The sequence below is a fragment of the Adiantum capillus-veneris genome, chromosome 6 (assembly GCF_014529385.1).
Source record: "Adiantum capillus-veneris isolate H3 chromosome 6, ASM1452938v2, whole genome shotgun sequence".
NCBI lineage: Eukaryota > Viridiplantae > Streptophyta > Polypodiopsida > Polypodiales > Pteridaceae > Adiantum > Adiantum capillus-veneris.
In genome coordinates, this window is record NC_140936.1 from 78,098,424 (window position 1) to 78,114,680 (window position 16,257).

Genomic DNA, 16,257 nt, shown 5'->3' on the forward strand with positions numbered 1-16,257 from the left:
AATTGATTCGACACTGGCCCGGCGGAGTTCCGTGCCTAGAGATATTGGCCCCACAGACCGGCACCCCTTTTGGTATTTCTTTTTGTATTAATCTGAGTTCAAAGTACAAGAGTGCGGGCAGGCGCTCACACTCAGACTCTGCATCCAGATGCTCTGGGTTATGAGGCCTGCTCACATATTTAAAAGTACAAGGGACGCCAAAAGCAGAGCCCCAAAAGCTGCCATAAAAAGCTTCCCATTAAAAACTGCCCTAAAAATAGGCTTGCAATTTTAAAGCTTCTTCAAAATTTAAAGCTCTTTCTCCCTCTTGCAATTGCGTAGAAAATAAAGTAGCAAAAGCTCTCTCTCTATCTGAGATCGCGTAGCCAAAAAGCATCGCCCAAAAGCAGGCGCAGCCTGCCGCATATTCCGCCGCAAATGGCGCCACAAAACGCGGGACTTTGTACGGCTTGCCACGTGTCACGGTGTCTGCAGTGCCACATCAACTAGCAGCCCGCCCTAGGGGTGTGTGTGTGTGTGTGTGCACTGAGCAGCCACGTCATCACATTTGTGACACATGGCGCCGCTGTTTGGCCCCAATTTCACCAAATTTCGTGCTGGTCTACCCCGGCCTGTCATGTCAATAGTGACATTTTCCATGCCACATCACTTAGGGCACCGTCGGTGTTAAAAAAAAGGGCATGCACCAGGGGACGGGACGGCTCTTTGAAGAAAGGGCATTGCATGAAGGAAGCTTGTGGCTTGGCGAGATGGGAACGTGAAGGGAGCAGAAGAAGAAGAAGCAACTCAATCTCTCTCTCGGGCTCTTGACCTCAAGAAGGAAGGCTCTCTCTCTCGCTCTCGACCTCAAGGAGGAGGTTCTCTCTCTCTCGCTCTCGACCTCAAGGAGGATCTCTCTCGTCCATGAGCAAGCAAGTCTCTCTCAATCGCGTTAGAAGCAAGGTCGAGCCTCGATTGAGGAGGTTGTGTTACATCAGAGAAGGGTACTCGAGAAAAGGCAAGCAAAGGGTTAGTTCTTGCATAAGCAAGGATTTGTTGACCTAGTAAAAGGGGAGAAGGCACAGCAAAAGGCGTGCATGAGCAAGCTAGGTGTCTCTCTCGTGCATGAGCAAGCTAGAAGCTCTTGTTCTCTCCTTTGAGCTTAATCAAGAAGTATGTCTCTCTCGACCTAGAGAAGGGAGGAGGAGATAAAGCAGGGAAACCCTCTCTCTCTCTCGAGCTGGGAAAGAGAAAGCACCAAGGACACATAAAGAACAACTGCAATCAAAGCAAAACAATTAGATAAGAAGGTTGAAGATTATTTTTGGCGATTGGGGCAAGAGCAGCACGAGTTCGTCAATCATAGGAGACAAATAAAAAAAGACGAGCTCTTGAGACCTTTGACAAGGGATAGAGTAAAAATAGTTTATTGGCAACCAAAGAAGGAAGACCAACACGGAGGATGTTTCCATCATCATCATCAATTTAAACTTGAATACTCATCTTGGTAAATCCTGGTGTCGTTAACGGCCAGGTTAATCTTGTAAAATGGGAGCTTAAACTCCTAGTTATCAAATGATCCAAGTGATAAAAATCTAGCGGTTGGAGATTTGCCAAAAATGCTGGAATTAGTTCAGGGATGTCCGCAGGAAGCGAAAGCCATGCAGATAAAAAAGTAGATTGATGATGCGGTAGAGCTAGCACTTGATACTGTATGGGAGCAGTATCGTGTTTTTCAAGGATATGATCCAGAAGGTTTTATTGGAGGTTATGAATCTGAGATGAAGAGCCGAAATGTTCCAGACAATCGGATGATTGCAGCTTTTGAAGAGGTTGTGAACTCAGATTTTAAAAAGCAGGTTCAAGAACTGGCAAAAGCATATCCCACACGGTGGGACTATTTTGTAGAGGAATTTATTTGCGAAAGCTCAAGGATTCTATATTTGGAAATAAAAGAGATTACTGAACCAAGCCAAGTTGTCTTCACTAAAGGCGAAGAGGATTAGATGCAGTTTCTTAATTACGATCAATTTTTGGAACATATTTATGAAAGAAGCAAAGCCAAAGCAAATGCTAAGCTGGAAGTAGCAAATTCGATCTCAAAGGACCATATTTTGAGCAAGGTCGAAAGGTAAACGATGAATTTAATGTTGAATTAGAATTATATAGAAAAATTTCAAAGATTGCTCGCATGGATGCTACCTCCAATAATGGTTCCAGTGAAGACATAGACTGTACAGCAAGTGGTTCGCAAGCTGCTGACATTGACATGAATTATTCTAAAGAAGTTCATCAAGCAAATGAGCCTCTACAGGATATTACCAAAACTATCAGCACTATAGCCAAGTAAAACAACATGTTTGCTGCAGATGATTGCATAAATAAAGCTACTTTATACACAATAGCTGATGAAGTGACTGAGATTGTGGACCCTGCACAGGAAGAGTCTGCGAATGCCAATGAACTTATGATTGCTACTAACAATATGTTAGCAGATGTTGTTATCATAGACGAAGATGTCATAATTGATGATTTCTTGACTAGATCTGAAGGAAATGATTATAATAGTATAGAAGAGCTTTTTGATGCGTATACCTCTTCAGAGGGGGTGCCAGATGAGCCTTTACAATGCTATGATGGATTACTAAGTAACATGGATGCACATGAGGAAGTAGAGGATGACATGGATCAGTATGAAGATTGCCTAGATCATGCTCATTGTGAACAGGTTATCGACATGGATTTTACATCTATGCTTGTACATGGCCTGCATGAAAAGATAACTCCTACAGTTTTAATGAATATTGATATTTTGAGGAGTGATTTTTCCGAGGATGTTATGGATGAAGATTTACAAGCTAAAGCTGTTTTCCATGATCAAGCTGAAATTCCAGCAAGTAAAAATTCCTCTGATGATACAGGTCCAAAGAGTCCCAAGGTTTTTCATAATGGCTATGAAGCTAGAGGGAGTGATGATGCTAAATCATCCTTGATACTACAAAAAGTGCACAGGGTTTTTCATTTCCTTGGACAATGTGCCAAATGTGGCTAGATTTGGATGTTATTCCTAATGATGATTATGTCAGTGATGTCTTGGCTGTCAGTAAATTCTTTAATGCTTTCTGGTAACGAGCTTAAGTTGCCAAAAGTTTACGAGATGTGGGTGTTGCATTATGCTTCAAGAGAAGCTCTAGTATATTGCGGAGCCCATCAATGCTATGTGATCTCAATGGTGTTTGATCCAAGAGATTCTAAGGAAATTCATAAGCAGATTCGATATGGATGGATAATGTTAAGCATGCATAGTAATTGCGTGCTATTTGAACCAGGGATAGCATATTTGCACCAAAAATGCTTGATGTTGATTGACACAGAAATGTATGCTCATGTGGATATTATGATGCTCCACAGTGTGGGCAATTCTTTATTATTCCATTTGATCCTGGGAGCTACTGAAGTGCAAGTTGCAAATTCAAAGGATATCGATCGTTTCTTGTAGCAGGTTGCATGGTACAAGGCTTTGTTTTCTAGATTTATGCTAAGTGGAAAGAGTTTTTGGTTATGCGATCGATAAGCTTACATGGCTAGCTTCCAATTGACTTGTTTGGACAATTGATGAAGTATCTTGACATCTTTTGAGTTGGTTCTGCTACTAGAACTTGAAGAAAAGGACTTGATGGCCATTCCGTGTGCAGACAGAGTAAGGCATACTTGAGCTCGACAGGGTTCCCTAAAGTGAGCTTGATGGTCAAGCCGTGTGCATCATTAACTGGAGCACTTGCATCTGGCAGGGTTCACTAAACAGGTTTTCCATAATGGAATGCTTTGGAGATACGGCAGATACGGTTCAAAGATTTTTGATAGACAACTACCTAATGATTAAGCTAGAACATTGATGATAGGGTATAAGCCTTATATTATTTTCCATATGTTTACCAATTATGTGAGTCTGATGATGGAAAAGAGCTTAAGGTACCTATAGCAGATGCAGATTGAAGTGTAGTTGGCATAGACCGGAGGCTGTGCAGGTTCAGAGGGGGTGGATGTGGTGCAGCTCCGCTCCCATGCTAAGAAAGATACTAGGAAGATGCACGTCGAACTTATTTGGAGCTTACATGATTATTGATGAGTGTTCAGGGCTTGGTAACAAGCTACTTTTATGAGTGATGTATACCAGATGCAGCTTAAAAGGGCCAATAGATGCCTTAATGATGCTAAAAAAGAGTATGCTTGAAGTGAGCACAGATGGGAGTTTATGGTATAAAATTGCAATGCTGGAAGTGCTCTACTGGCTTGTCTTTACGGCTCGTCAATTGGAGCTACGGTGAAGAAGTTATGGCAGTTTGAAGTTTTAAGTTGATGGCAGATCCTCTCTTCCCACCAATCGTTGCTCGCTGTTGCTGCACGCTCCCCCCCCCCCCCCTGCTGTTGCGCCATCTCTGCCCCTCACCCCCCCTCCCTCTCGCCCTCACGCTGCCTCCTGCTCCCGCGCTGCCCCCAGCTCCTGCGCTGCCCCTCGCCCTCGCGCTGTCTCCAGTCCCTGCACCCTCGCGCTGCCCCCATTGCCCTCGCGCTGCCTCCCTAGCCCAGCCCTGCCCGCCACCTTTCCCCCCTCTGCTGCCCGCTGCCCTCGCCCCCCTAGCTGCCCCCAACTCCGCCCTCTGCCCCCCATTCCCTGGCCTTTTCTCCCTCCCCCGCCCCCCCGCCGCCCCCCCGCCACGCAGCCTTTTATCTTTCGCTTACAACTTTACCCGTCCCCGCATCCCCCCCCCATCCTCCTCGCTTCCGAAGGTCTTCTGCACCTGGCTCTGCAGCACTTCTTCTTCGGACAAGTGCTTGGCGTTCTCGTTTGCAGATTTTCTTCACCGCCCGCTTCTTCGACTCAGCAGTAGACACAGATGGAGGCTCCAGCTCCGCCACAGAGGGACTCGCCTGAAGCCCCCTCGCCCGACCCCGCTGAGCCCACCATTCGACTTGCTCTTTCGCCGACAGAGCAAGCGAGCCTTGCCGCAGAGGTAGAACGCTTAGAGGCGACTTCTGTCATCTGCACGGTTCTCGGCACCCGTCCTAGCAGAGGAGAGCTGCGAGACCTTCTCAAGGGCCGCCTTCTCGCAGAGGTGGGCAAGATCTTGGATGTCCAAATTCTCGGACGGGAGTACTACCAGATTAAGTTCGAGACTTCCGAGATGGCCTCCAAGGTCATAGCTATGAGTCCACTGGCCATCCGAGCATCACGCGCCCACTTTCGACATTGGCGACATGGTTTTGACCCGACTTCGGATGTGCTAGTAGAGGAGGCAGACATCCCCATCTCAGTCTACTTTCCGGGTTTACGGAGGGAGTACCTTCCACTTCTCTCCAAGATTGGCTCCGCCATCGGGACTGTCCTGGAGACACCTCGTACGGCAGCATCAGTAGCTGCTAAGGCGGCTGGCATCCCTTCAGTTCGAGTTTTGGTCAGAGATACCCACAAGCTCCCGAAGGTCATCCTTCTGCCTCAGGTGAGTCGGGGTTGGTTTAGACAGAGTGTGGAGTACTCGGGTCTCCCGAACCAATGCTTCATTTGCAGACAGATGGGCCACCTAGCGAAGGCATGTCCACGGAGGAGACCACGACCCGCACCTCAGCCTCAGCCCCAGCCTGCCAAGGCAGGGCCGCAGCCACAGCCACAGCAAGCGACAGCGCACAGATTCAGAGCCACCCTCCGAGCCTGGGGCTCCAGCGGAGGAGGGGTGGCAACAGGCCCGTGGCCGTCGACGCCAGGGGCCACAGCGACAGCCTAGCACTCAGAGTGGCCCTCAGGTGCCTACTCAGCAGCAGTGGGTTCCCACGGGGAACCGCTTTGGTCCTCTTGAGCAGGAGGAGAACCCTACGCCAACCTCCACTTCCGCTTCACCCTCGTCCGCCGCCCCACCCTCCGATTTCCCCTCCTCCTCCTCCCCTCCCCCGCCCTCTGCTCCCGCCCGCTCCCCTGTCTCTGTCGCCCCACCCCGCTTCTCTTCTCCTCCGCCCCCCCTAGCTCCTTCTCCCCCTCCTCCTGCTTCAGTAACACAGTCGACTCAGGAGACTGGTCCCTCGCCGGCGGCTAGGAGATCCCTTGGCAGCGCCTTTGCCACGAGTCGCCTAACGAGAGAGGGTCAGCCATCCTTGCGGCCCCCTCTGCAGATTCAGACATCTTCCCTTGCAGCTATCCCTCGTGGTCTGACGAGCATTGACCTTTGACGCCGCTGGGATTTCTTCGATTACGGGTTCACTCGCTTTCTCGACGATTCTGCAGCAGACCATGAGGCAGCCTGCTTCAGGGTCCACACTCTGTTCCTCGCCGCTAGGGGGACAGAGGACTTGGACTCAGCAGTAGGTTTCTCCTTCCCCCTCTATGGTAGGACCGAGACAGAGTGGTCCCTTGACTCAGTGGTGGGATGGTTGCATACACAGGTTCTCGAGTTCTCTCACCACATGGGAGAACTTGGCGTTACAGATCTGCTGCAGACTTTGTGGCCACTGGCCAAGTTTACGGTGACACCCCCAGACTCAGCAGGATGTAGACACATTGTGGTGTACTTTTTTGCTGATACGCAGTGTTTGCCTTGCTATGTATACATTCATGAGGACTCCTGGACAGAGGAGGTTGCTTTACGCACGGCTCGCTCTGCTTGGGCTTGGACCAGGCACTCACTGCAATCTCGCCTATCTAGAGGACGCTCGGATGCGGATTACTCCCCATCCAAGCCAGCCTCGAAGATAGCCCGTCTCTGTTCTCTCTCGCTCCCCATGAGGATCGTCTCGTGGAACGTGCAGGGACTAGGTGGGTCCCAGTTTCAGCGACAGCGGGGCCGATTGCGTCAGGAGCTTCACCGTTGCCTTGTGGGAGGAGAGATTGACCTCCTTATGCTTCAGGAGCACCATTTGTCTGAGAGCCGCATTCGGCGATGTGGTCAGATTTTGCGTGGACGCTATGATACCTTTTGGTCAGCTGCTTTTCGACCCGGAGGCATCCAGGGTGGGGTATGTATGACTATTGCGGACTCATTGCTGCAGACCATTGTGGGCAGAGGGATTATTGTGCCAGGCAGGGCTCAGTGGATTCCTATGCAGGTTCAGGGTGGCCTCGTGGGCTTCCTGAACATCTATGCGCCCAATGTGGCGAGTGCTCGTGCAGAGTTTTGGTCACAGATTGTTGAGTCTTTGCCACAGGTTGACCATTGGTGTGTAGGAGGGGACTTCAACATGTTGGAGGACCATTCTGACACGATCGGAGGCAGCCATGCTACAGTGCATGGAGTCGAGTTAGCAGCTTGGGAGAGGTTGTGTATGACTTTGAGGGTCTCGGATACATGGCAGCAGTCTAGCTTTGTGAGGCCTCCAGAGAGTCTTGCCTTCTCTAGATCGGACCGCAAAGTGGGAGGAGTGAATCTATCGCGCATAGATCGCTTCTACACTAGTGACCACTTCAGTGACTTGGGGGGATCAGTGGGCATCTTGGCAGGGACATCCTTCTCGGACCATGCACCAGTGATCCTCACAGTGGCAGACAGGCAGGGGAGTGGGAGCACGATGCTTCGCATCCCAGAGCGGGTCTTGTTGGACTCAGCACTCAGAGAGAGGGTAGAGGCTCTCTGGACAGAGGGCATGGACAGCCAAGCTCCACCTGCAGACAGAGTGGCCTTAGGCCTAGCTCAGCTTAGCCATTTTTTTCTCCAGGAGTCTCTGGCTCGATGGGGTGCAGCGAGAGAGGAGGAGCAGCGTCTCAGACGAGGCATTGCTTCACTACAAAGGATGCAGGAGCAGCATTCAGACAGTCCATAGTTGGAGGAGCAGTTACAGCAAGCTCGATAGGAGCTTGCTTGCACAGAGGAGAGGTGCCATGAGTTTGCCTTTCACCGACAGGCATCTCAGTGGACTCAGGTGGGTGACAGAGTGACAGGTGCTTTTTTTGAGACAGTGGGACCTCGGCACTCGCATGCCAAGGTCAATCAATTGAGGAGACCCGATGGGTCAGTTGTTTGTGAGCCCGAGGATATGCGTGCAGTTGCTACTGACTTTTACCGTGAGTTACTGTCGGCTGAGCCCCAGTCAGAGAGACAGGATGCATGCAGGGAGCAGGTTTGGGCAGTGACTAAGGAGATGCGCCAGAGGCTAGAGATACCTCTTCAGCTTGAGGAGCTGCACACGGCTCTTAGGGCCCTCCCTCGTGGTAGCTGTCCAGGTGAGGATGGGCTAACTCCCAACTTTTTCTTGGAGTACTGGGACCTGCTTGGCCTAGATCTTTGTAGTGCCTTTCAGTACATTCTGCACAAAGGAGTCGTGCCGGATAGCATGAGTGAGGGCCTGATTTACCTCATTCCAAAGGAGGATGGTTCCTTGGATGAGATTCGACAGTGGCGCCCCATCACCATCCTCAACTCAGCCTACAAAATTCTTGACAAGGCTCTGAGTTTGAGGATTCAGCCACTTTTGGAGAGCCTTATACATGGGACTCAGACAGGTTTTGTCAAGGAACACAGTATCCTTGACAACATCTTCACTTTCTGGGAGGCTTCTGCCCTGGCACAACTCCGTGGAGAGGACCTTGTGATTCTTCTCGATTTTGAGAAGGCATACGACAGAGTTGACTGGGACTTTCTAGAGGGCACGCTACGCAGGATAGGCTTCTCAGATGCTTGGATCAGAGGGGTGTCAGCTTTGTACAGACAGGCTCACAGTCAGGTGCTTTTGGCAGGAGGTAGAGGTGAGCGCTTCATGCTTACACGATCGGTCAGACAGGGTTGTCCTCTTGCCCCCTTTCTCTTTTTGTTCTATGCGGAGGCGATGAGCAAATTTTTGGTGTCACAACAGGTTGGTCTGAGGGGCTTAGCACTCCCTATACGGGGAGATGAGCTTCTGGACGCTGAGTTTGCCGACGACTCAGCCTTGTACTTAGAGGGCCAGGAGGCCAATCTACACAGATGTGAGCAGGCTTTGGAGACCTTTTGCTGTGCATCGGGCGCACTGATCAACTGGAGAAAGACAATGGCTTTCTCGGTTGGCAGTGCTCCTGTGCCAGATTGGATGCCAGGAGAGGGTTTCAGGTGGATTCCTCCAGGGACTGCAGTTCGGTACTTGGGTTGTCGGGTTGGTTTGGACTTGTCCCCCGAGCAACAGATTGCTCCTCTTCTCCTGTCCATCAGGAGAAAGCTGTTACATTGGAGCTCAGCACGACTGTCGCTGGCTGGTAGAGTAGTAGTTGCCAACCAGGTGTTGTTAGCGACTATGTGGTACATCACTTCTTGCTGGATCTTCTCGAGTTCTTGTATCAGCCAGGTTGAGAGGCTGATCAGGAACTTCCTTTGGTCAGGTCGCAACACTCGGATTGCCCGAGCCAAGGTGGCTTGGTCGGTCATCACACTTCCTTGTTCTCAGGGAGGGCTTGGGATCATTGATCCAGCACAGCAGAGCAAAGCCCTTCTTGGGAAGTTCGTCGTTAGAGGACTTCTTCCAGGCGAGGAGCCCTGGAAGGAGTTCTTGCTGCAGAGGCTTCGAGCCAAGGTGCCTCAGTCAGGAGGCCCTTGGCAACCTTCGACCAGATGGATCTTTACAGAGTTGCGCCGAGTTGGTTTGAGCAGGAGACTAGAGGACCGATTCGCTGTGAGTTTGCTTCGATCTTGGGAGCTCTTACGGCGTGGCCTAGAGCAGAGACAGCCGACGTGCACGGAGGAGCGCCTACGGCAACCCCTCGTCTGGAACCCCATGGTTAGCACTCAGAGAGGCCACTTGGTTGGGAGTCAGCCTCATGTTTCTTGGGGTCCCATGGCAGCAGGTCCAGCGCGCTCTCTAGGTGGCTGGCTAGCATTCACAGGTTTGTCAGAGGAGGTGCAGGCTGTCCAGCTACAGGGCATGAGAGGGGTGCAGAGCATGTGTCAGGACATCTCAGAGTCAGTTCCAGCTGAGTGGCTCACGCCTCTCGAGCCAGTAGCACCCCGGTGGATGGGAGCCTTCACACGACTGGAGGTTCTCATCTCAGTCAGGGCTTGCTCAGAGACGGTCCCAGCTCAGTTCTTTGAGCTTCAGGGTGGGGGACGTTTACAGCGAGTTGCAGTAGAGGCCCCGCAGGTAGCAGAGTGCTGTTTCCAGAGGATCCGAGTTGTGGGCATCTGTGGGAGGACTTGCGTCATCGACCCTGACCCAGCAGCTCTTGAGACAGGACACTGGAGGCTATGGGCTTGGGAGTGCTGTCCACTGGCACGAGTACAGTGGGATCCTGGTGAGTGGCTATGGAGGGACCCCTTCTCTTCTGCAGACCGCCCAAGAGTCCCCTTTTTTCAATACACTGTTCGACTGGGACGTCATATACTTGCAGCACAGAGAGAGGCCCGCCGCGCTGCAGCACGTCATTGGCAGGAGGAGGGCCTCACAGTCGAGTTCTTGACAGCTTTTTGGCAGAGGCTGTGGGACTCCAGACAGCCGAGGCGCGTCACTTTGTTCCAGTGGCTGGTTGCACACAGAGCCACAGCAGTAGGGAGCTGGCTTGTGCATAGTGGTCTCTCGGCCGCATGTGCAGCCTGTGACTAGTTGGTGGAGAGTCAGCGTCACTGTCTTTGGGACTGCCCTTCGGCCCAGCAGGTGTGGCTACGAGTTCTTCGACTGATGCCTGCCCTCTCCACGGCTCGACAGTACACTTGGGGGGCAGTGGCTTGGTCCACCCTCACGGGCCTGGCACTTCAGTTTGAGCTATCTTCCACCAGCAGGATGATAGTGATGCAGTGGGGGCGACCTACACTCCAGCCTACTACAGAGCTTACTCCACAGGAGTGGTGCAGTGAGAGAGAGGAGTGTTGGGAGCTCATCAGTGGCCTGACACTTTGGTTCATCTGGCGGGCCCGCTGTTTCCGCATCTTTGAGGCTCGCCCTGTGCCACCAGCAGAGACTGTTCGTGACTTTTGGCTAGAGCTGATCCATACTCTCAGAGGACAGCTTGAGGGACTACGGGGCAGCTCCGACCGCATGCGGGAGCGCCGCGAGGCTTTCCTTCGACTCTGGCGCCCTGGGCCTTTCTACACCATAGTCCAGGGGGTGCTCAGATGGCACTACTGTCCACGTGTGTGGCTCTTCCCTCCTCCCATCTCTTGATTTAGTCTCATTGTATATATGCTGTTTTTTCATTGGGAGAGTCTCCCCATCATGCTTGTTGTAGCCCTCTCTTGCAGAAGTGGTTGTAGCCCTATGGGCAGTTTTCATTAACTAATAGAAGGATCTTTTTCTCGGAAAAAAAAGTTGATGGCAGATCTGTACCTGATAGGGCAGTTGCAGCTGAGAGGTTTGAGATGAAGTGAATGCATGGGCCTGAAGTGCTCACTTTGGAGCGCGTCGGTCTTTTTTGATCAGCAATCGGAGTTACAGTTACCAAGATATTACAAGTTTAAGTTTCCTCGGGGGCCAGTTCCGTGCCAAACTGGTCGCCTTGGTCAACGTGACATCTGAGATGCTTTCAGCCTCGCAAGGGTTTGTATGGAGACTATATGATGAGTGAAGGCTAAAGGAATTTATAGATTGCCAATCGGAGTCCGAAGCTGTAAGAAATTAATGCTTGAATTCGGTGACAATGACTAACAGTGAGGTTTGTTCAGAATGTCATCTTATGCAGAGCAAGGTATGCCCGATTGGTTGTGGCAAAGAAGCTAAGGGTAGTTTTAATCGAATGCGGAGGGAATTCCTTCTGGCAAATGCAATCACCTATACTTGCATCTTGAAGGCAAGCGGCACTATTCAAGAAATTAAAAGGGAAAACAAAATTCACGATGATATTGTCAGTCAAGGGCTGCTTTGGTTGATATGTCGTGCAGGGCAATGCCTTTGTTGTTTGCATGCCAAATGTGGTGCCCTTATGATTTGAAGGGCTAAAGGCCGCCCAAGCCAAGGGGCCTTAGGGCCGCCTAATTGAACCAAGGGTGAGGCCGCCCATTGGGAAGTAAAAGGGGCGCCCATTGTGGCATTAAGTGGGAAGAGGGGAAGAAAATAAAGGGGCGATGGCGTGAGGCGACGAGCAACGAGAGCAGGGATATAAAGCACGACTACAATCAACGCAAAACAATTAGATAAGAAGGTTGAAGATTATTTTTGGCAATTGGGGCAAGAGAAGCACGAGTTCGTCAGTCATAGGAGACAAATATGAAAAGACGAGCGCTTGAGACCATTGACAAGGGATAGAGTAAAAATAGTTTATTGGCAACCAAAGAAGGAAGACCAACATGGAGGATATTTCCATCGTCGTCATCAATTTAAATTTGAAAACTCATCTTGGTAAGTCTAGGTGTCATTAACGGCCCGGTTAATCCTATAAAACGGGAGCTTAAACTCCTAGTTATTAAATGATCCAAGTGACGACGTTGTTAACAGTCCGCCTTGGCTAAGGACTAAGTTGTACTCAAAGTTTGACTCGATTAATTGAAGTTTACGGTGATTGCCATAGCCATTTGCACCTGTTGTTCTTATTCTCTCTCACACCTCTCATAGCCAGAGGCCCGGCGGCTTCCCGGCTCACGTTGTTGGGAAAACAAGAGCAAGGGGCACCTCTATAGCTATGTCTCCCAAGAGCATTGAAGACACAAGATCAGCACCACAAACGGTATCAAAAGAACCTCAACAAAACCACAACTCAAAGACAAGTGATCTCTTGGGAATTTACCAACACACGTCCACCCAAAAGACCACCATGAAAATTAGGAAGCACTTACCCTGGCATGGATTTACAGCACACGCCGACCAATGCACTTGAGAGAAAGAGCTTTCACCTTTACCAAAAAACTCTTCAAAAACACAATTTTGAAGTGTACACACATCTCCAAACAAGAGAGCTTCCACAACCTACCATACACCAAACTGCCTACAAGATGCCATATCCTGTGCGCTATGGGAAATAGACTGTATCTTCCAAACCACAACTCCAAAAGGGATGCTTTCAAGCCTCAAAAATTCTCTGCATTTTCTACAACAAAAGCTCTGAAGACCACAAATTTCAATTCTATGTACCTCTATGTGCAAAATTGGCACGAACAGCAAGCTGCCATGGCCCGACTACACGTAGGAAGGCTAGTCGAGGGCAAAAAACTGCATCCAAGAGCATCAAGAAGCCACAACGACCCAAAACCTGCAAATTTCTGATATTTGACTGAACTTTTTTTAGTTTGTACATGAAGTTTAGTTATATACAAGTCTCACTTCAAAAAACTCACTCACGGGCACTTACAGTAGCCCAACAGCTGTCACTAGACTAGCAACTTGCAGTGCATGTACATGTGCTTGCTAAAGCAAGATTAAAAACCCACAAAAAGAAAGCCCAGACACCCTTTTGACATCAGGCGTCATGTCTGTATGTACAAATTTAACAAAAAACGGGGTGTCAGAAATGCGCGTAACATAGTTTGCCACCGTCTGCTAGAGCATTCATGCTCAGCAATAGACTATGCAAAATCTTATGTACAAAGATACATCATGTACAAAGGAATCAACACCATATACCCTTACCACGATCAAATGGAAAAGTATTATCCCTTGCATCCATCGTGCACACATAATTGAATCCTTCAAAGTCATAAGAGCAATCATCAATCACTAGTGAGCTCCAACCATCAACGTACATGTCATACAAATCAAAATACCATGGATAAACATTCTCGCCATCATGAGATGTATCACTCACATCAAGCCAAGACAAAACATCCACTATATCCATGTCATCATGGCTGTCCCAACTTTCCAAGCTACAATCCTCTTCAACATCCACACATGCATGTGAGGTTTTCATAAGCTTCTTCACCCTTGACAATGCATGACACACCTTGACTTGCATCTCCTCATCCATATCAACTTGTGGATCATCAAATCCCCAATCAAGACTACCATCATCATACTCATAGGTCTCACAAGCATCACTTTCACTACATGCCATCTCTTGAGCATAACTAGTGAGCAAACATGAATCCCAACCAATGTCACCAACACCAATCTCAACATCCCAAACGGGTCGACATGCCCACAAGTCATCAGGATACCATGTCAACTCATAAGACGGAGGATCAAAAACATTACCAATGATGTCAACATGCGTGTCATTTGTATCACAAGTAAGAACATCCATAGGCACATAATGCAAACACATAGAGCTAGATAAGGCCTTAACTTTATGAGCATCCATACATGGAACTAAGTCAGCCATATCATTGCCCTCTTTGTCATACATGCACTCCAAGGTTCTTTCTTTCACAATATTGCTTGCACACAACTCCTCATCAATATCTACATCATCAAGAGAGAGAACCTCATCTTCTACATCTGACTCAACCTCATTGGCATTGCTAAAATCATCACTAGTGACAGAAGAGCTCTTGTGTGAAATGCATGCAGAAGTAGACGACTAATTGACATCTTCCAACCATCTTCCTTGCTTCAAGAAATCAACAATGCATTTCACACCCAAAAAGTCAATGCAAGCAACTTCAATGCCCAAACATCCTGGAAGGGTACCAATGAACAAGAACTTCTCTTCCTTTGCATCCAGAACCATATCCTCAAGAACCTCTAGCTCTTGCTTGAGAGAGCAAAACCTCATGTAATGCATGTCCAACTCTTCTAGCCTGCTTAGCTTCAATTGTTTCATAGCATCATTCATCTTCAACAAGGCATCACTGAGCTTCACCGTGGCTGCAATTTCATGTATAAACCATCCAAATTGAAGGTAACTCAAGCCAACAATCCAATCAAACTTGTAAATTGAAGGTCACTTGAAGCAACTCCTCAGTGGCGGGCACCAAAACACTGTTGGGAAAACAAGAGCAAGGGGCACCTCTATAGCTATGTCTCCCAAGAGCGTTGAAGACACAAGATCAGCACCACAAACGGTATCAAAAGAACCTCAACAAAACCACAACTCAAAGACAAGTGATCTCTTGGGAATTTACCAACACACGCCCACCCAAAAGACCACCATGAAAATTAGGAAGCACTTACCCTCGCATGGATTTACAGCACACACCGACCAATGCACTTGAGAGAAAGAGCTTTCACCTTTACCAAAAAAACTCTTCAAAAACACAATTTTGAAGTGTACACACATCTCCAAACAAGAGAGCTTCCACAACCTACCATACACCAAACTGCCTACAAGATGCCATATCCTGTGCGCTATGGGAAATAGACTGTATCTCCCAAACCACAACTCCAAAAGGGATGCTTTCAAGCCTCAAAAATTCTCTGCATTTTCTACAACAAAAGCTCTGAAGACCACAAATTTCAATTCTATGTACCTCTATGTGCAAAATTGGCACGAACAGCAAGCTGCCATGGCCCGACTACACGTAGGAAGGCTAGTCGAGGGCAAAAAACTGCATCCAAAAGCATCAAGAAGCCACAACGACCCAAAACCTGCAAATTTCTGATATTTGACTGAACTTTTTTTAGTTTGTACATGAGGTTTAGTTATATACAAGTCTCACTTCAAAAAAGTCACTCACGGGCACTTACAGTAGCCCAACAGCTGTCACTAGACTAGCGACTTGCAATGCATGTACATGTGCTTGCTAAAGCAAGATTAAAAACCCACAAAAAGAAAGCCCAGATACCCTTTTGACATCGGGCGTCATGTCCTTATGTACAAATTTAACAAAAAACGGGGTGTCAGAAATGCGCGTAACAACGTTTCGAACACATATCCCCCGACAACGCTTGAGAGAGAGAGAGAGAGAGAGTGTCCAAACGCTCGATCTCTGCACTGATAACACATGCCAAAAGTACAAGAGGGGGGTTGCATATATTAGCAAATACCAGATTTTCCCTATCTACCACACCACCCCACGATCCCAGATAAATGGCCTAAAATGCTAATAAATATGTAAACTCATTAAAAGTGAACTCACACACATATTTAGTGACAGAATTGCAGAAGACTCGAGACTCTTAACGCCGGGAAACCCTAGAAACGGGGGCCCCGCCTCATGCCAGCCTACCGTGTAAGCAACATCGTGCAGTGCACCGCCGTGAATAGGTATGTCTCCCTCAAGTACGGCCGGGCACAACTACAAAACAGCCCACACTCCCTAATCTACTCCTGGAAGATACTCGAGCTACCACCGGACAGGAATTTGAACTCTTAACAGTAGGTCCCTAAGTGAATGGTACATCTTTTTCAGTAAGGGTGTGCAACAGCGAAGATATCTTTGCAAGTTTCTGATAAGTTGCCAATAGTAACGACAGAAGCCCAAGAAGCTCCTCAGACAATATACATTCTACAGCATAGGGCAATCACAG

At 48.8% G+C, this 16,257-nt stretch overlaps 1 pseudogene; it reads right to left on the reverse strand.

Moving 5' to 3' along the window:
- Positions 1–13,459: 13,459 nt before the first annotated feature.
- Positions 13,460–14,881, reverse strand: LOC147455741 (uncharacterized; annotated as a pseudogene).
- Positions 14,882–16,257: the final 1,376 nt, after the last annotated feature.